The 21816-nt window shown below is 45.6% G+C and overlaps 1 long non-coding RNA gene across 2 annotated transcripts in view; it reads right to left on the minus strand.

Moving 5' to 3' along the window:
- The window catches only part of LOC140471568 (uncharacterized), a 92652-nt gene that overhangs the window by 20636 nt on the left and 50200 nt on the right, over positions 1–21816 (minus strand). For both annotated transcript variants that reach the window (XR_011957105.1, XR_011957104.1), the window contains exons 4-5: positions 15012–15138; positions 4719–4853 (exon numbers count right to left, since the gene is read on the minus strand). This is a non-coding gene — a long non-coding RNA (uncharacterized lncRNA). The remainder of the gene's footprint in view (positions 1–4718; positions 4854–15011; positions 15139–21816) is intronic.

Below are 21816 nucleotides of genomic sequence, written 5' to 3' on the forward strand. Positions count from 1 at the left end.
TTTTAAAATGGTGCTTTAGTATATTGATGAAGGCAGTGCAGATGATGTGGTTTACATGGACTTGAATAAGTCCTTAAACAAGATCCAACATGGAAGGCTGGTCCAAAAGGACTGGGTTCCAAGGCAAGTTGGCAAATTGGATGCAAAATTGGTGGACAGAATACTTTCACCGGGTGTACCACAGAGATCTGTGCAGGAACCATTGAACATTAATAACTCGGATGTGAAAGCAGAAGGTATCATCAGTCGGTTTGCAGATGACATGAAAGGTGAGGGTGTTGTTCACAGTGAGGAGGATGGTCTCCGTCTGCAGTCTGATGTCGATCGGATGATAATCTAAGCAGAGTTTAGTTCTGATTGAAGTGAGGTAATACTCTGTGCGAGGTACGATAAGAGAAGAACAGACAAAATGAACGGTAGGTCATTGCGGAGTACTGAGGAATACAGGGACCTTGAAGGACAAGTCCATAGATCCCTAAAGGTGTCAGCACAGGGAGACAGGGTGGGAAAGGCACCTCAACTGGGAGCAGGAGAGGGACCCATATCCTGGTGGGGTGAATTGCTCGAGCTGCTTGAGAGGGTATAACCTTGTTCTGGCAGGGTGTTGGACCTTAAATAAACGTAAGGCCAGAAAGAAGATCGAGGCTGGTGCACGAGTTAAAGACAGCAATTTCAGCAGACAAGGCAGGCAAGAACATAGCAGGGAATGGGGGAAAACTGATGATTAAACTGCATTTATTTCAATGTAAGGGGTCAGACAGCTAAGGAAGATGAACTCAAGGCATGGATTGGAACATGGGACTGGGATATTATAGTTATTACAGAAACACAGCTGAGGGAGGGGCAGGACTGACAGTTCATTGTTTAAAGGTAGAGATGCTACAGGAAGGCGAGGCAAGAGAGGACGTGTGGTGGTGGGGTTTTGATTGCATGAATCATCACAGCAGTACTTAGAGAGGATATTCCTGTGGGATCACCCAGTGAAGCTATGTTAGTGGAACTGAGAAATAAGAATGGGTCATCACTCTGATACGATCGGACTGCTGACCCTGAATAATCTGTGGCAGACTGAGGAACAAATATGTCGGAACATCTTAAATATCAACCATAATAATAGGGCTGGAATGGCACGGTTTTTGAACTTTCCAAACCTAGACTGGGACTGCCAGTGTTCAGTGTTTAAGGGAGGAATTTGGTAATTGTGTTCCAGAAAACTCCCAATCAATATGTAAATAGCCTGAAAAGAGAAAGGGGCAAAACCTGACCTCCCCTTGGGAATTAAGGTAGGGAAAGGGACTGAGATGTGAGTGGGAAAGCATTTTGCCAAAGTGACCACAGTTCTAGTAGTTTGAAATTCAGCTTTGGAAAAGGACAGGCCTGGTCCACAAGTGCAAGGTATAAAATGGAGCCTGACCAATCTTGATCGTATTAGCCAGGAACTTTCAAAATGTGATTGGGGAAGGGAATTATTTACAGGGAAAGGGAAGTTTGGCAAGTGAGAATATTTTAAAAGTGAGATAAACTGATCGATCACCACCAGCATGTTCCTGTTTGTGTGCAGCTCAATGCTGACAGCATTCGGAAACACTGGCTGTCCATTGAGGGTCTGGTCAAGGAAAAGGGGGCACATGTCAGGTATAGCCAGCTGGATCAAGGGAATCCCTGAGGATATACAGGGACTGTTGGAATACACTTTGGGTGGAAAACAGGAATGGAGAAAGGCTAAATGAAATAGCCTCAGCAGAGAAGGAAAGGGGAATCCAAAAGTGATTGTATCAGTATATTAAGAGTGTATAAGTAACTCAGGACAAAATAGTGTCCATTAAAAATCAATGAGGCCATCGATGTTTGGAACTGCAGGATATTTGCTCAGATCCTAAACAATTTTTTCATTCCAGAACTTACTGTGGAGAAAGACTGGGGAACTCAGGGAACAGGAGTAATACATGAGACCGCAATTGGAGTTCTCTGCAATTCCAGTCTCTCTGCTACAGGAAGGATGTTGTCAAACTTGAAAGGGCTCAGAAAAGATTAACAAGGTATTGCCCGGGTTGTTGGTGAATAATCTGGGGTTACTGTCACTGGAGAATCGGAGACTGAGGGGTGACCTTACAGAGGTTTAATAAACATGGGGGCCATGGATAGGGTAAGCATTCAAGGCCTTTTCCCAGAAGTTGGGGAGTCCAAAACTGGAGGGCATAAGTTTAAGGTTAGAGGTGAATGGTTCACAGAGGGACTGAAGAGACAGCTTCTTCACACACATGGTGATGGGTGTATGGAATGAGCTGAAAGAGAAAGTAACGGAGACTGACACAATTACAACATTTAAAAGGTATCTGGATGGGCATCTGAATTGTGAGGGTGTAGACGTATATGGGCCAAATGCTGGAAAAGGGAATGGATTTATTCAGATCTTCTGGTAAGCCTGGACGAGTTGGGGACTGAAGGGTCTGTTTCTATGCTGTATATCTCTATGACTTGAAAAGAGTGCATGTTATAAAAGAGGTGGTGCTGGAGGTTTTAAAACACAAAGCCATGGCAAGTTCCAGAATCCGATTAAATGCATCACAAGGGTAGAGCTTATACAACTAATGTTAAGGCTTCGGTTAGTGTTTTAGTGCAGAGGGACCTCCGGGTTCAGGTACATAATCCTTGAAGTTTGCATCACAGGATGGATAAAACAGTGCTTGGCATGCCTGACTATTGCTCAGTCCATTGAGTGGAGGATATGGGACGTCATGTTGAGATTGCACAGACATTTGTGAGGCCTGTTCTGCAATACTCTGTCCAGTTCTGGTCGCCCCAGTTATAGGGAGGATATTATTAAGCTGCAGGGGGTTCAGAAGAGATTTACCAGGATATTGCTGGGTCTGGAAGGCCTGAGTTCTGAAAAATGGCTGGATAGGCTGAGTCTTTTTTCACTGGAGCCTGGAGGTTGAGACATGATGCTATAAAGATTTATGGAAAAAAAATGAGGTACATAGATCAATTTAATGGTAGTTGCCTTTTCCTCAGGATGGGGGAGTCTCAAGAGGAGGGGCCACATTTTTAAGGTTAGAGGGGAGAGGTGTTCAAAAAAAAAGATATGGGGCAATTTGCTACACAGAAGGTGGTTTGAGTGTGGAATGAACTTCCTGAGAAAAGGGTTGATGTGGGTACAATTACAACGTTTAAAAGATATTTGGATAAACAGGTGAATAGGGAAGAGTTGGAGTGATATGGGCCAGCAACAGGCAGCTGGGAAGAGTTTAGTTTTAGATTATGGTGGGTATCAACTGAAGGGTCAGTTTCCATGCTGTATGGCGTTATGACAAGAATATGGTTTGATTCCATTATTGAAGAAAGGATCAGGGCTGGGTCCACTGATGTGCATCATCGACATAAACAATTTGGTTGAAAATATAGGAGTGATTGTGCGAAAGTTTGTTGATGATCAATTGAATGGTGTCGTGGGCAGTAAATACGGTTATCAAAGGGGATACTGACCAACTGGGCCAGTGGATCAAGGAATGGAAGATGGAGTTTAATTCAGGGGTTGGATTTTGTTAAGACAAACCAGGGAGGACTAATACAGTTAATGGAAGGGCTCTGGCCAGAGTTGTTGACCAGAGAGAGAAAGAGAGAGAGAGAGAGAGAGAGAGAGAGAGAGAGAGAGAGAGAGAGAGAGAGAGAGAGAGAGAGAGAGAGAGAGAGAGACCAGGGGGTGCCAGTTACATTGTTCCTCGGAAATGGCATCACAGGTGGACAGGTTGGGGAAAGCGACATTTGGCACATTTGCCGACATTGGCCAACACTTTGTTACATACGTTGGAGATATTTGTAACATTGTCCTAAATATTTCACTTGGGCAGAGGAGGCCAAGGGGTGACTCTAAGAATGGTGAATAACCAACGGTAGGTGAGTCCTAAACAGGAGGTGAGAGAGCAAGGATTTAAAGAGGGAGCTGAGGGGGAACATCATCCACAGAGGAAGGTGCATAGACGGAATAGACTGCCTCAGGCACATGGGAGAAACAAGAACAATTACAGCATGGAAAAGACATTTGAGCAGGTACATGGAGAAGAGAAGGTTTGAAGAGATAAGGGCCAAATGCAGGCAAATGAGACTCATTCAGTTTAGGTAACATGGGCAGCATTGAGGAGTTGGACCACAGGTTCTGTTTCCGTGCTGTATCACTCTGTATCCAGCTAAAGCGGATTAGTGTACCAAAATAAGGCATGTTGTAGACACTGAAGCAAGTTACAGCGATAGGGATGGTTGTCTGGAATGCAGTACATTTCAAATATGTGGAGGGACTATCGGGAATGGAGCAGGTTACAGGGATAACTACTGTTATAGGAGTTAAAAATGACTGAAGACACTGGTGCACAAGCCATGCCACAGATACAGTGTTGCAGAGTAATGAATCTTAGTACAGTGTTGGAGGGAGAACGCAGAACAGAAATATCCCAGGCAGCATTCACAAACTCTCGTCGGAGACCTACTCTCCCGTCTGTTGTACTGATGCTCACTAAGACAGCACAGGACTGAATTGATAACTATGAACTCCCGATGCTGTCTCAGTGCAACATCAGTTAAAGTAGACGTGGTGATTGAGCATGGGGTGTAACTGTACTGTACTGTGCTCCCCCTCCAGCACTGTATCTATGTCATGTCTTGTAAGTGATGTTTGGAGCCCTCTCATTGCTCTCTGCTCTGTGCACTATGAGTGATCTTACCTCACTGCAGGATTTATTGAAGGCTCCAGATCTCCCTTCCCTTTGTCTCTCTGGCTGACCAACTATCTTCAATGAGGTGATGGATGAGACACACAGCAGTTGGGAAGTCTATTGAGTCAGTAACTTCTTGAGTACCTACAGGAGACAGAGAGATAGACAGAATGGGAAATTAGACTGATGCAGTGAGGGTTACACAAGGAGAATGGAAATGAGCCCAAACAGATATCTGGAAAATCCCAAACTCCATCCCAGGCCGGTGCTGTTGCGTCTCTCTGGAGTGGAGAATTCTGTTAGCTCAGGATCTAGAGTAGCTGCAAGAGTGAGAGACGCTGACAGAGGCAGCAATTAGACCCACACAGTGAGGGTTACTACATGGAGAGAGACTAAGTGATATCACTGGAGTGCTGGAAGACTTCAGGATCACACAGTCATGTTAGAAGAATGGGTGTAGCTTCATGTATCAGTGCTCAGGGATTAGCAACCAGTGAGCAGGTGAAGTGATGGTGTAATAACATTATTGTTAGGGCATTTCTCCAAAACCTCAGCTAATGTTCAGGAGAGGCAGGTTTGAATCCCACCATAAGATATGGTGGAATTTAAAATCAATAATTTTAAAAATAGCAATGAACAACCGTTAAACAAATATGAAACCATTGCTGATGTACAAAAATCACAATCCCTTCGATTAGATTCCCTACAGTGTGGAAACAGGCCTTTCGACCCAAGAGTAACCCACTCAGACCCATCTCCCTCGACCTAATACACCTTACATTATGGGCAATGTAGCTTGGCCAATTCACCTGACCTGCGCGTCTTTGGACTGTGGGAGGAAACCGGAGCATCCAGAGGCAATTCACGTTGACACGTGGAGAATGTGCAAACTCCACACAGTCGCCCGCGGCTGGAATCGAACCTGGGACCCTGGTGCTGTGAGGCAGGAGTGCTAATCACTGAGCTACCGTGCCGCCCACTTGCCCTTTCAACAACGAGATCTGATCATCCTCACGTGGTCTGCATGACATACCCACAGCAAAGTATTTGCCTCTCAATGGTCCTCTGAAATGGCCAAGCAAGCTACTCAGCTCACGGGCAGCTAGGGATAGGCAATAAAGGCTAGTCAGCCAGAGACACCCACATCCCCTACCTGATTTATAAAAAAATCCAATAGGATGGTCCCACTGGAACCGTGATGGGACCAGTGTCCTGGCCAATCATGACAGTAGGTTTATGGACAGGGCTTTAAACTGACAGAGAGGATGCAGGGACAGGGTCCAGGTGAAAGGAGCTTTCCAAATTCAAAGAGAAAAGGTGAAGCATCGGAACAGTATGGGGATGTGACTGAAGGTAATCAAAAAGGAACACGATGGGACAGCGATTAACTAAAACTGTACTTCAGTGAATAGGTTTGTGACAGGAAATTGTGGGAGAGTAAATTATGTTTTTTTTTCAATGGACGACGTCTTATCAATAAGGTAGATGGATTTGTGACACTGAGATAAAAGAGGTTTAGATAACAGAGAGACATGGTTACAGGGTGAACAACAGGTGGACATAAATATTCAATGGATCACAACCTTGCGGAAACTCAGGCAAAATGGGTAACACTAACAATAATGGATAACAAAGGCATCACAGAGAAAGCATTTGGTCTCAGATCATGAAGTAGAATCAGTCTGAATGTAAATTCTGGCTACTACTTCCCAAGGACACAAGCAGCAGGATAGTTTTAGCCACCAAAAAGCATTCCGTTGCTCATCACTGCATTACACAGGAACTCATTGGAATTTTTTAACAAACACATTGTGATAATTTTGGGAAACATCAATATTCAAAATGTGGGACAGTCACACTGGCAAGAGTGATATTGGAAGAGGAGTTCAGAGAATTAGTTTTCAGTGTTTCTTTGAATAACACATTGTGCAACTGGCGAGGGACGTAACTTTCTCAGAGCGACCATTGTGTGATGAAACTTTGTGAATGAGTAATGACACCTGGAGAGATCCTCTGCGAAATTGTGATAAAGTGCAGTTTAAAGAAATATAAAGTTTTAAAGTGAATCACAGAAAGGACAAGCTACAAGCAGAAACAAAAATAACCAATAACATGAGTTTGAGAGGAGAACTGACCAAGGTAAACAGGCTAAACAGACTGAAATATGTGCCTGTCAATGAACAGTGGAAAACATTTGAAGGAGCAGTGTAAAACACTCAACAAAAGGACATTCCATTGAAACAGACAAATCCTCACCAAGAAATCCCCATCGGTCCCTCACTCAAGTAAAAAGGATCATATCAGATTATCGGGCTTAGAGGATCACCAAAAAGTACTTAAAATCCTGAAGTGAGAGAAAGTTTTACAAGTAAGTTTTAAAGGGATTGCAAAGAGTCTGCTCGCAGGAGGAGGTCAGATGGAAGAGGGAATAATTGTCAAGGTTTTATGTCACAAAAGGAACTGGGAGAGCTGAAGGTGCTGGAGGTGGTGAGAGTGTTACAGAGAGAGGTCAGGGTCTGAACGGTGTTACAAAGCCAGGACAGATTGCTGTAGCTGGAGGTGTTTACAGAGGTAGGGAGGGATATATGTATTTTTATTTATTCATTCATGGGACAAGGATGTCACTGTGGGACCAACATTCTTTGCCCCACTGCTAATTACCCAGAGTATAGCACAGAGTCAGCCATATTGCTGTGGGTCTGGTGTCACGTGCAGGCCAGACCAGGTTAGAATGTCAGATGTCCTTCCCTAAAGGACGTAAGTGAACCAGATGAGTACTTTCTACTGGTCAACAATGCTTTTATGGTGGCCTCACCAATGTCCTGTACAGCCACAACATGACATCCCAACTTCTACTCTCAATGCTCTACCCAAAGAAGGTAACCACCCCAAACGCCTGCTTCACCAACCTGTCTACCTGTGACACCACTTACAAAGAACTGTCCACCTGCATCCCTGGGTCTCTGACTGACAACACTACCCAGGGCCCGAACATTTTCTATACAAACCCACCCTGGTTTGTTTCACCAAAATGGAACACCTCACCTTTATCTAATTAAACTCCATCTGCTATTCTTCAGCCCACTATCCCAGTGTACTATTTGAACTGTTGTATCACAGATAACTTTCTTCACTGTCCACTTTACCAACAATTTCAGGGTCACTCAAAAAAGTTACTTCCCACAAAACCAATATTCCCATCCGAACCATTTATCCAAATGACAAACACCAGTGGACCCACTCCACCGCTGGTCACATGTCTCCAGTCAGAAAGGCAACATGTCTCCCATCACCCTCTGTCTCCGACCATCAAGCCCAATTTTGTATCCAGTTCACTCGCTCCTCCTGAATGCCATATCCTTTTACATTGATCTGAGCTTATTACCCAGTTTACCATACAGAACGTAGAACACAGAACAGTACAGCACAAGACGCTTCGGCCATGATGCCATGCCCATCTTTTACCTGACTGGAAGATCAAACTAACTTACATACCCTTCATTTTGCCTATCCAAGAGTCTGTTAAAATGTCCCGTTACACCCACCCACCACTCTCTGTGTAAAGAACCTCCATCTGAGATCTCCCCTTACCCATCCTCCAACACCTTACAATTATGCCCCCATGTACCATGTATGCCATGGGATAAAGAGGTCTCTCACTGTTCACTCTTTCTTTGCCTCACACCATCTTGTTCACCTCTACCAAATCACACCACACTCTTCTTCACTCCAATGAGAAAAGCCTTAGCTCCCTCAACCTTTCTTCATAAGACATGCTCTCCAGTCCATGTAGCATCCTGGTAAATCTCCTCTTTACCCTCTATAAAGCTTCCACATCCTTCCTGTAATGAAGGGATCAAAACTGAACACAATATTCTAATTGGGATCGAAACAGGACTGTACAGAGCTGTAGCATAACCTCATGCCTTTAAAACTCAATCTCCCAGCTAATGAAAGCCAATACAACATATTCTTTCTTAACAACACTATAAGTTTGGTGGCAAATTTGATGGATCTCTGGTCATGAAATCCAAGATCCATCTGTTCCTCCACACTATTCAGTATTCTGCCTTTACCCCTGTATTCTGCATTCAAGTCTCACCTTCCAGAATACATCACTTCACACTTTTCCAGATTTGACTTCATCTGCCACTTCTCAGCCCAGCTCTACATCCTGTCAATGTCCCATTGCAACCTCCAGCAGACATCCACACTATTCACCACTCCACCAACCTTCATGTCATTGGCAAACTTACCTACCCACTCTTCCACTCACACATCCAAGTCATTCATAAAATCACTAAGAGCAGAGATTTTTTGACCTCTCCCTGCAGAAAACCACTGGTCACTGAGCTCCAGGCTGAATGATTTCCATCTGTCATCGCCCTCTGTCTTCTAAGGACCAGGATTTCTGTCTCCAGACAGGCAGGTTTCCCTGTATCCCATGCTCTGTACTTTCTCAATGAGCCATAAATGTGTTTTGTCACATTCTCAAAGGATTCAATAAGATTTGTGAGGCATGACCTGTCCCTTACAAAGTCATGATGACTTCCTCTAAACAAACTATGGTTTTCCAAGGAATCATAAATCCTGTACCTCAGAGCCCTCTCCAATAATCTGCACATCACAGACAGAAGACTGACAGGTCTGTGATTCCCAGGATTATCTCTATTCCCTTTCTTGAACAACGCATGGCTGATTCACCTAACCTGCACATCTTTGGGCTGTGGGGGGAAACCGGAGCACCCGTCGGAAACTCACACAGACATGGTGAGAATGTGCAAACTCCACGCAGACAGTCGCACGGGGCTGGAATTGAAATCGTGTCCCTGGTGCTGTGAGGCAGCAGTGCTAACCACTGAGCCACCATGCTGGCCCATGTAACTCTCTATAGCCCTGCTTCTGATCCTTGGTTCCTCAAGCTTAAATTAGCTTCCTTCTTCCTCTTGACTAGATGTTCTCCATCCCCTGGAACCATGTCAAATGCTTTGCTGTAGACAACGCTGACTGCGCTGCCTTCATTTATCGCTTGGTCAACTCCTCGAAGAGTCAATCCAGTTTGTGAAACACGGTTTCCCACTCACAAAGCCATGCTGACTATCTCTAATCAGCCCTTGCCTTTCCAAATATATGTAACTCCTTTCTCTCAGAATCTCCTCCAACAACTTACCTAGCACTGGGCTCACTGGGCTGTGATTTCCTGGCTACTCACTGCAGACCTTAAGTGATGGAACAGCATTAGCCACCCTCCAGTCTTCCGGTCGCTCATTGTGTGTATTGATAAAATAAATATATGTTAGGAACACTGCAATCTCTTCCCCAGATTCCCAAAATATTCTAGGATCGACCTAATAAGCGACTGAGGATTGATCTACCTTTATTTGTTTTCAGATTCCAACACTTTTTTTTCCCTTTGTTGAGGATTCTTTCCAAGACATCACTATTTATTTCCCCAACTTCCTGAGCTTCCATGTCTTTCTCCACAGTAAATTCTGACAACACTATTTTGTCTAATATCTCACCCACCTCCGGACAGTTAAGGTGCCCTATTCTTTACCAAATTACTCTTTAGCCCTGATTGAAACTTGTGTAAAGTTTTCTGAAAATTCAAATAAATCGTATCTTCAGTCCAACCACTCCTACACCCGTATCTACTCTGCCATTTATATTCACAACAATAAAAATAAAATCCAACAGGCTCAAAAACACATCCTCTTTTTTATTAAAAGTGTTTCTAAGGGTCCAGTTGTTGTTCATTGACATATCCTTTCAAACATATTTCAGCTCCTGACCTACTATAGGCTAACACTGTTTGGTTTCAGACTGGCAGCAGAAAGGGTTATGGGAGTTCATGTTTATATCATGGTAATAGATGTTTTGGAAATAAGCAGGGTCGTGGGGACTGAAGGACATTATGGAGATAGGGAGTGATGTAGGGACTGAACGAGATTATGGACACAGAGAGTGCAGTGGTGACTGAAGGACATTATGGAGATAGGGAGTGATGTGGGGCCTGATAGGGGCCAAAGAGATCTGCAGGGCTGTTGGGCCTAAAGGAGGTAGCACAGATCAGGAGGATGATGGGGATTGAAGGAGGTTACTCTGAACGGGAGGGTCATTGGGTCAGGATGAGATTATGGAGATAGGGAGGGTCGTGGGGCCTTTTGGAGGTTATGGAGTTAGGGAGGTTTGTGGGGAATGATTCAGGTTACATAGATAGGAAGAGTCGTGGGGACTGAAGGAGTTTATGGAGAGAGGGAGGGCTGTGGGGACTGAAGGAGGTTATATAGATAGTAAGTTTATAGAGAAGCACAGGAAAGAAGAGCAGGTATTGGCCACTTGACCACAGAGTCGGTCCCACCATTCAACATGATCACGACTGATCATTAACCCAGTACAGTATTCCTTCTTTCACACCTTACTCTGATATTATAGTGACTACTGGCATTTAGTGATACAGTGGGCTGTAGTAACTGGGATGGGGGTGGGGTGGGGGGTGTCTTACAGAGATAGGGAGGGTTGTGGAAGCTGGGACAGGTGACAGAAACAGGGTGGGTTTTAGGAAGGGGAGGACTTTACACAGATTTGGAGGAATGCAGGGATGGGACGTGATAACAATCACAGGGAAGATTTTGGAAGCTCAATCTGAGACGGGTACAGCTGAGAACAGAAGTGAGTCAATCAGTCAGGACAGGTAGGGACAAGGTAGGATTAATAAATTAAACTGCATTTATTTCAATGCAAGGGGCCTAACAGGGAAGGCAGATTAACTCAGGACATGGTTAGGAACATGGGACTGGGATCTCATAGCAATTACAGAAACATGGCTCAGGGATGGGCAGGACTGGCAGCTTAATGTTCCAGGATACAAATGCAACAGGAAGGATAGAAAGGGAGGCAAGAGAGGAGGGAGAGTGGCATTTTTGATAACGGATAGCATTATAGCTGTGCTAAGGGAGGATATTCCCAGAAATACATCCAGGGAAGTTATTTGGTGGAACTGAGAAATAAGAAAGGGATGATCACCTTATTGGGATTGTATTACAGACCCCTCAATAGTCAAAGGGAAATTGCCAAACAAACTTGTAAGGAGATCTCAGTTATCTGTAAGAATAATAGGGTAGATATGGTAGGGGATTTTAACTTTCCAAACATTGACTGGGACTGCCATAGTGTAAAGGTTTACATGGAGAGGAATTTGTTAAGTGTGTACAAGACAATTTTCTGATTCAGTATGTGGGTGTACCAACTAGAGAAGGTGCAAAACTTGACCTAAACTAAGGAAATAAGGCAGGGCAGGTGAGTGAGGTGTCAGTGGGGGGTCACTTTGGGACCAGCGACCATAATTCTATTCATTTTAAAATAGTGATGGAAAAGGATAGACCAGATCTAAAAGTTGAAGTTCTAAATTGGATAAAGGCCCATTTTGACGGTATTAGGCAAGAACTTTTGGAAGCTGATTGGAGGCAGATGTTCGCAGGTAAAGGGATGGGTGGAAAATGGGAAGCTTTCAGTAATGAGATAACAAGAATCCAGAGAAAGTATATTCCTGTCAGGGTGTAGGGGAAGGCTGGTAGGTATAGCGAATTCTGGATGACTAAAGAAATTGAGGGTTTAGTTCAGAAAAAGAAGAAAGCACATGTCGGGTATAGACAGGATAGATCGAGTGAGTCCTTTAGAGTATAAAGGAAGTTGGAGTATACTAAAGAGGGAAATCAGGAGGGCAAAAAGGGGACATGAGACAGCTCTGGCATATAGAATTAAGGAGAATGCACAGGGTTTTTACAAATATATTAAGGACAAAGGGTAACTAGGGAGAGAATAGGGCCCCTGAAAGGTCAGCAAGGCGGCCTTTGTGTGGAGCCACAGAAAATGGGAGAGATACTAAATTAATATTTTGCATCAGTATTTACTGTGGAAAAGGATATGGAAGATATAGACTGTAGGGAAATCGATGGTGACATCTTGCAAAATGTTCAGATACAGAGGAAGAAGTGCTGGATGTCTTGGAACGGTTAAAGGTGGATAACCCCCCAGGACCTGATCAGGTGTACCCGAGAAATCTGTGGGAAGCTGGAGAAGTGATTGCTGGGCCTCTTGCTGAGATATTTGTATCATCAATAATCACAGGTGAGGTGCTGGAAGACTGGAGGTTGGCAAACGTGATGCAACTGTTTAAGAAGGGTGGTAAAGACAAGCCAGGGAACTATAGACCGATGAGCCTGAACTCAGTGGTGAGCAGGTTGTTGGAGGGAACCCTGAGGGACAGGATGTACATGAATTTGGAAAGGCAAGGACTGATTAGGGATAGTCAACATGGCTTTGTATGTGGGAAATCATGTCCCACACACTCGAGTGATTTTTTGAAGAAGTAGCAAAGAAGATTGATGAGGGCAGAGTGATAGATGTGATCTATATGAACTTCAGTAAGGCATTCGACAAGGTTCCCCATGGGAGACTGATTAGCAAGGTTAGATCTCATGGAATACAGTGAAAACTAGCCGTTTGGATACAGAACTGGCTCAAAAGTAAAAGACAGAGAGTGGTGGTGGAGGATTGTTTTTCAGACTGGAGACCTGTGACCAGTGGAGTGTCACAAGGATCAGTGCTGGGCCCTCTACTTTTTATCATTTACATAAATCATTTGGATGAGAGCATAAGAGCTACAGTTTGCAGATGACACCAAAATTGGAGGTGTAGTGGACAGCGAAGAGGGTTACAACAGGATCTGGACCAGATGGGACAATGGGCTAAGTGGCATATGGAGTTTAATTCAGATAAATGCGAGGTGCTGCATTTTCGAAAAGCAAATCTTAGCAGGACTTATACACGTAATGGTAAGGTCCTAGGGAGTGTTGTTGAACAAAGAGACCTTGGAGTGCAGGTTCATAGCTCCTTGAAAGTGGAATCGCAGATAGATAAGAGAGTGAAGGCGGCGTTTGGTATGTATTCCTTTATTGGTCAGAGTATTGAGTCCAGGAGTTGGGAGGTCATGTTGCGGCTGTACAGCACATTGGTTAGGCCGCTGTTGGAATATTTTGTACAATTCTGGTCTCCTTCCTATCAGAAAAATGTTGTGAAACTTGAAAGGGTTTAGAAAAGATTTACAAGAATGTTGCCAGGGTTGGAGGATTTGAGCTACAGAGAGAGGCTGAACAGGCTGGGGCTGTGGCATCGGAGGCTCAGGGGTGATCTTACAGAGGTTTCAAAATTATGAGGGACATGGATAGGATAAACAGACAAAGACTTTTCCCTGGGGTTGGGGAGTCCACAACTAGAGGGCATAGGTTTAGGGTGAGAGGGGAAAGATATCAAAGAGACCTAAGGGGCAGCTTTTTCAAGCAGAGGGTGGTACGTGTATGGAACGAGCTGCCAGAGGATGTGGTGGAGGCTGATACAACTGCAACATTTAAAAGGCATTTGGATGGGTATAGGAATGGGAAGGGTTTGGAGGGATATGGGCCGGGTGCTGGCCTGTGGGACTAGATTGGGTTGGGATATCTGGTCGGCATTGACAGGTTGAACCGAAGGGTCTGTTTCCGTGCTGTACATTTCTATGACTCCACCACTCATGGAGGTTATAGAGATAAACTGTGTGATTGCATCTGGAGGAGGTTAAAGGCATAAAGGTTTGTAGTTATCGTAGGAAATTACATCATTTGGGACCAGCAGAGTTTACAGAGACTGACTGCATTTCAGAAACAGGAAGAGTTCATAATCATCATTAGAAATGCAGAAACTAATTTATGAGAGAAGCAGGGTCACTCTGCACTGTGCCCAGAGACAAGGAGGAGTCTTACAGCTGGAGGAGGTTACTAAGGTACAGGGCTTTTTTGTTGTCGTGACGGGAAGGTTACAGAGATCATGAAGGTAGTAGGAGTTCAAAAAAGTCACAAAGACAGGGAGGTTTCTCAGATCTGGAAAGGACTACACTGACCAGGGTGGCTTAAGGAACTGAAGAGTTGTTTTTCTTCAGTTAAGGAGAGATGTGACAGAACCCGGGATTAATGACAAAGGCAGAAACTTGGAGAGTTGTAGTGGTAGGAGGAGCTTACAGGGATAGGCAGTATTGTAGGGGCTGATAGAGATAGGGGAAGTGGTATCGATGAAACAGACAATGGAGAAACTGACAGACATAGGGAGGGTTCTGTGGAACAGATGAATTTACAGACAAGATGGTGATAATGAAGCCTGAGAATTTTCTCATGTTCCTTGCCCAGCATTGTTCCTACATCATGCCCTCAGGGTCTGAATTAAAATCCACTTACTCCTCCCTGTGCTGTTTACTGTGAGTGATCTTACCGGCTGCAGAATTTACTGAAGGCTCCAGATCTCCCTCTCCATCTCGCTGGCTGACCAACCGTCTTCAATGTGGTGATGTACGAGACAGGAATTGGGAATTCTGCTGAATCAGGGACATCAGGAATACCTACAGGAGGCAGAGAAATAGACAGAATGGAAAATTACACTGATGCATGAATGTTACACATGGAGAATGGCATTGAATCCCACAGAGATCTGGAAATTCCTAATGTCCATTCCTGGCCTGTTCTGCTGCGTCCCTCTGGAGTGGCTCAGGATCTGGAGGAGCTGCAAGAGCGGGAGACGCTGACAGAGGTAGCAATTAGACCCAAAAGTAAGGGATATCACATGCAGAGAGACTGAGTGATATCAGCAGTGTGAGGATCACACAATGGTAACATCAGAAGTGGTTCTGACCAGTGAGCACTGTTACAAGTACTCAGGGAAGACTGAGCTATTTTATTGAGATAGGCTCCCCAGGTATCAGGATTATGCAGTGTGCTATAAATGGACACAGATGTGAAGGGGGACAGGTCTGACGTGAATGGAAATTCCCAAGTCCAAAGAGAAAGGTTGAAATATTGGAACACGATGGAGATGTGGATGAAGACCAACAGAAAGAAACAGTAAGGGACTGAGTTTAATTAAAATACGACATTGTCAAAGAGATTTGTGACAGGAAATTATTGGTTAACATAAAGTAAATGCCATTTCTGCCCCTCACAATTCCTCACACACCACAAATGATATCACTTCCGCCCCTCACATCATCGCGAATGTCACACACTCAGTGACTTCCATGCCCCCCGCCCCACTGCCGTGTTTGCCACCACTTCCGCCCCCACCAACGCCGCGCACTTGCATTCTGCTGACAACCCCCCCAAGGTCTCACTGTCACAATCCCTGCCCCCAGAACCCTGAGGGGAACACCACCCCTGCTCATGACTCCATCCCTATTCCCCCTAACACCACACCCTCTCCAGTAACAGGCTCCGTCGCCTCCCCCAGCTCCACACCTACGCTTGGTCCCAGCTCCCAGCCCTGCCGAGATTTCACCATTCCCCCTGACCCCGCCCTCACTGAGGACGAATGATCAGTCCTCAGCAAAGTCTTCACCTTTATCCCCCTCCGTCCACACGTCAATTAATTCAATACACGCCGTGACATCGAACACTTCTTCCACCGCCTCCGCCTCAGAGCTTACTTTTACAATGAAGACTCCCACCCACCTTCCAAGGACCCTTTTGCCCACCTCCAACATACTCCATCCACCTGGACACCCCGTGCTGGCCTATTACCTGCATTCGATTTCTTCATTTGCAACTGCCGCTGACACATTAACCGCCTCAATCTATCTCCCCCCTCCCCCACTCCAACCTCTCACCCTTACAACGTGCAGCCCTCCATTCCCTCTGCTCCACTCCCGACCGCATCATCAAACCAGCAGATAGAGGGTGTGCAGTGGTAGTCTGGTGCGCTGACCTCTACACTGCTGAAGCCATAATGCCAACTCGAAGACACCTCCTCCTATCACCCCCTCGACCATGACCCACCTCCCATCACCAAACCATCATCTCCCAGAGCAGACAGAACCTCATCACCTCAGGAGGAGATCTCCCACCCACAGCTTCCTATCTCATTGTCCGGGATCCCCCACTGCCCGGTTCTACCTCCTTCCCAAGATCCACAAGCCTGACCATCCTGACCGACCCATTGTCTCAGCATGCTCCTACCCCACCGAACTCATGTCTGCCTACCTCGACATTGTCCTATCCCCCAGTCCAGGAATTACCCACATTCGTTCGAGACAACACCCATACCCTCCACCCCCTCCAAGACTTCTGTTTCCCTGGCCCCCAACGCCTCATCTTCACCATGGATATCCAATCCCTCTACACCTCCATCCTCCATGACCAGGAGCTCCAAGCCCTCCGTTTCTTCATCTCCCGATGTCCACAACAGTACCCTTCCACCAATACTCTCATTCGTTTGGCTGAACTTGTCCTCACACTTAACAATTTTTTCTTCAAATCCTCCCACTTCCTCCAGACCAAAGGGGTAGCCATGGGCACCCGTATGGGCCCCAGCTCTGCCTGTCTCTTTGTTAGCTACGCAGAACAGTCCATCTTCCGTTGTTACAATGGCACCACTCCCCACGTCTTCCTCCACTACATTGATGACTGCATTGGCGCCACATCGTGCTCCCTTGAGGAGTTTGAGCAATTCATCAACTTCACCAACACTTTCCACCCTGACCTTAAATTTACCTGGACCATCTCTGATACCTCCCTCCCCTTCCTGGACTTCTCCATCCCCATTAATGACAACCGATTTGACACTGACATTTTTTAATGAACCTTCCGACTCCCACAGCTACCTCGATTGCACCTCTTCCGAGACTACCGCCTGCAAATTTGCCAACCCGTATTCCCAATTCCTCCACCTCCGCCGTACCTGTTCCCAGGAGTGCCAGTTCCACCACAGAACACACCAGATAGCCTCCTTCTTTAGAGATCGGAATTTCCCTTCCCACGTGGTTAATGATGCCCTCCAACGTATCTCGTCCATATCCCACACCTCCGCCCTCAGACCCCACCCCTCCAACCATAACAAGGACAGAACGCCCCTGGTGCTCACCTTCCACCCTACCAACCTTCGCATAAACCAAATCATCCGCCGACATTTCCGCCACCTCCAAACAGACCCTACCACCAGGGATACATTTCCCTCCCCACCCCTTTCTGCCTTCCGCAAAGACCGTTCCCTGAGTGACTACCTGGTCAGGTCCACCCCTCCCAAAATCCCACCCTCCCTTCCTGGCACCTTCCCCTGCCACTGCAGAAATTGCAAAACCTGCGCCCACACCTCTCCCCTCACCACCATCCAAGGCCGCAAAGGAGCCTTCCACATCCAAAGTTTTACCTGCACATCCACCAATATCATTTATTGTATCCGTTGCTCCCTATGCGGTCTCCTCTACATTGGGGAAACTGGACACGTCCTAGCAGAGCACTTTAGGGAATATCTCTGGTACACCCGCACCAATCAACCCCACTGCCCTGTGGCCCAACATTTCAACGCCCCCTCCCACTCTGCCGAGGACATGCAGGCCCTGGGCTTCCTCCACCGCTGCTTCATCACCACCTGACGCCTGGAGGAAGAACGTCTCACCTTCCGCCTCGGAGCACTTCAACCCCAGGGCATCAATGTGGACTTCACCAGTTTCCTCATTTCCCCACCTCCAGCCTTCCAGCTCAGCCCCCCATGACCTGTCCTACCTGCCTATCTCCCTTCCCACCTATCCACTCCACCCTCGTCTCTGACCAATCACCCCCATCCCCACCCCCATTCACCCATTGTACTCTTTGCTACCTTCCCCCATCCTCCACTCTGACCTATCACCTTCTTCCCCACCCCATTCACCTATTGTACTCTATGCTACTTTCTCCCTATCCCCACCCCCCTCTCATTTACCTCCCAACTCTGCAGGCTCCCAGCCTCTGTTCCTGATGAAGGGCTTTTGCCCGAAACGTCATTTTCCTGCTCCTCGGATGCTGCCTGACCTGCCGTGCTTTTCCAGCACCACTCTAATCTAGACTCTGGTTTCCAGCATCTGCAGTCCTTGTGTTTACATTATTGGAGGAGAAGGCAAACGAGATAAGGCATGTTGTAGACACTGAACCAAGTTACAGGCATAGGGATGGTGGTCTGGAATGAAGTACATTTAAAATATGTGGAGGGACTATCGGGAAGGGAGGAGGTTACAGCGATAGGATCTGTTATAGGAATTTAAAATTATTGAAGACACTGGACCACAAGACATGCCATAGATACACTGTTGTAGTGAGTTTTAATATAACAGAACTTACATTGGGGTGGTGATTGAGCCTGGGGTGTGTGTGTGTACTGTACTCCCCTCCAGCACTGTATCTGTGTCATGTTGTGTTAACAGATGCTTGGATCCCTCTCATTGTTCTTTGCTCTGTGCACTGTGGGTGACCTTACTTCACTACAGGATTTATTGAAGGCTCCAGATCTCCTTTCCCTTTGTCTCTCTCTGGCAGACCAACTGCATTCAATGAGGTGATGGACGACCCACCCAGCAGCTGGGAAGGCTATTGAGTCAGGACTTTCCTGAATACCCACAGGAGACAGAGAAATAGACAGAATGGGAAATTAAACAGATGCAGTGAGGGTTACACATCGAGAATGGCACTGAGTCCCACAGAGATATGGAAAATGGAGCGATATTAAGTAATAGTCCCAGATTGCTGGAAGATGTCAGGATCACACAATTGTGTCGGAAGAATGGGTTTAGCTTCATGATGCCCTGGTATCAGTGCTCAGGGATGAGCACCCAGTGAGCAGGTGAAGTAATGGCCGAGTGGTATTATTGCGAGAGAATGTATCCAAAACCTCAGCTAATGTTCAGGGCAGACAGGATTGAATCCCGCCATCTGAAAAGGAGACATTTGAAATCAATAATTTTAAAAATAATAATTAACAATCCACAAATAAGTATGAAACCATTACTGATGTACAACAAATCCAAACACTTGTCCTTTAGAGAAGGACATCTGCCCATCCTCACGTGGTCTGCACAACATCCCCACAGCAAAGGGTTTGCCTCTCAATTACCCTCTGAAATGGCCGATCAAGTCACTCAGCTCAAGGTCAACGAGGGCTGGGCAAGAAAGGCTGGTCAGACAGAGACACCCACATCCCATACCTGATTTAAAAGAAACTATTCGGATGGTCCCTCTGGAACCGTGCTGGGACCAGTGTCCTGGCCAATCATGTCGGTAGGTTTATGGACAGGGAATTAAACTGACAGAGAGAATGCAGGTGAAAGGAGCTTTCAAATCCAAAGGGAAAAGGTAAAGCAATGGAATAGCCTGGGAATGTGGCTGAACACTAGCAGAAAGGAACAGGATGGGACAGAGGTTAATTAAAATTGTACATCAGCAAATAGGTTTGTGACAGAAAATTGTGGAAGAGAGAATATTCTGTTTTTGTTTTGAACGGACAACGTTGCTGTAATAAGGTCGATGGATTTGTGACACAGAGATAAAAGAGAATTAGACACCAGGGAGACATGGATACAGGGTAAACAAAAATATTCAGTGGTTCGTAATCTTGTGCAAACTCAGGCAAAATGGGCAACGCTAACAATAATGGATAACAAAGGCTTTACAGAGAAATCAATTAGCCTCAGATCATGAAGTAGAGTCAGTCTGAATGTAAATTCTGGCTACTACTTGTCAAGGACAGAAGCAGCAGAACAGTTTTAGCCACCGAACAGCATTTAATGGCTCGTCACTGCATTAAACAGGAACTCATTGGAATTTTTTAACAAAGGTATTGTGATAACTTTGTAAAACTTCAATATTTGTATAATCTGGGACAATCACACGGACAGCATTGATATTGGAAGAGGAGTTCGGTTAATTTTTTTTCAGTGTTTCTTTGAAAAACACATTGTGCAACTGTTAAGGGACATAACAATCGCAGAGCGACCGTGTAATGAAACTTAGTGAATGAGTAATGTCACCTGCAGAGATCCTTCGGGAAATTGTGATAAAGTGCACTTTAAATGAACAAAGTTTTAAAGTGAATCACAGAAAGGACAAGCTACAACTAGAAACAAAAATAGCCAATGACATGAAGTTGAGAGGAGAACTGACCAAGGTAAACAGGCTAAACAGACTGAAATATGTGCCTGTAAATGAACAGTGGAAAACATTTGAAGGAACAGTGTAAAATACTCAACAAAACGACATTCCATTGAAACAGTAAAAACCTCAGCAAGAAATTCCCACTGATCCCTCACTCAGGTTCAAAAGGTAACATACTAGATTATGAGGCTGAGAAGATCACCAAAAAGGACTTAAAATCCTGAAGTGAGAGAGTGTTTTCGGAGTAAATGTTAATGGATTGCAATGGGTCTGCTCGCAGGAGGAGGGCTGTGGGAAGGGGAACCATGGTCAGGGTTTATTGACACAATAGGAACAGGGAGAGGTGAAGGTGCTGGAGATGGTGAGAGTGTTACAGAGAGTGGTCAGGGTGTGACAAAGCCAGGACGGATTGCTGCAGCTGGAGGGATTTGCAGAGGTAGGGAGAGACATAGGTATTTTTATATATTCATTCATGGGATGTGGGTGTCACTGCCTGGAACAACGGTATTTGACCCCTCTGCTAATTACTGAGAGGGTAGCTCAGAGTCAGCCATATTGCTGTGGGTCTGGAGTCACATGTCGGCCAGACCAGGTTAGAATATTTGATGTCCTTCCCTAAAGGTGGTTAGTGAACTAGATGAGTTCTTCCTCCTGATAAACAATGTTTTAATGGTGGCCCCACCAATGTCTTTTACAGATACAACATGACATCCCAACTCTTACTCTTAATGCTCTCCCCAATGAAGGTAACCATCCCAAACACCTGCTTCACCAGCCTGTCTACCTGGGACACCACATTCAAAGAACTGTGTACCTGCATCCCTGGGTCTCTGACTGAAAACACCACCCAGGCCCGAACATTAACTGTACAAGTCCCACCCTGGATTGTTTCACCAAAATGGAACACCTCACCTTTATCTAATTAAACTCCATCTGCTATTCTTCAGCCCACTATCCCAGCAGGACTGTTCATCCTGTTGTATCATAGATAACCTTCTTCACTGTCCACTTTCCCACCAATTTCAGTGACACCCTAAACAATTACTTACCAGGAAACCAATATTTCCATCCAAACCATTTATCCAAATGACAAACAACACAGGACCCACTCCACCGCTGGTCACATGCCT

The sequence above is a fragment of the Chiloscyllium punctatum genome, unplaced genomic scaffold (genome assembly GCF_047496795.1).
Source record: "Chiloscyllium punctatum isolate Juve2018m unplaced genomic scaffold, sChiPun1.3 scaffold_121, whole genome shotgun sequence".
Taxonomy (NCBI): domain Eukaryota; kingdom Metazoa; phylum Chordata; class Chondrichthyes; order Orectolobiformes; family Hemiscylliidae; genus Chiloscyllium; species Chiloscyllium punctatum.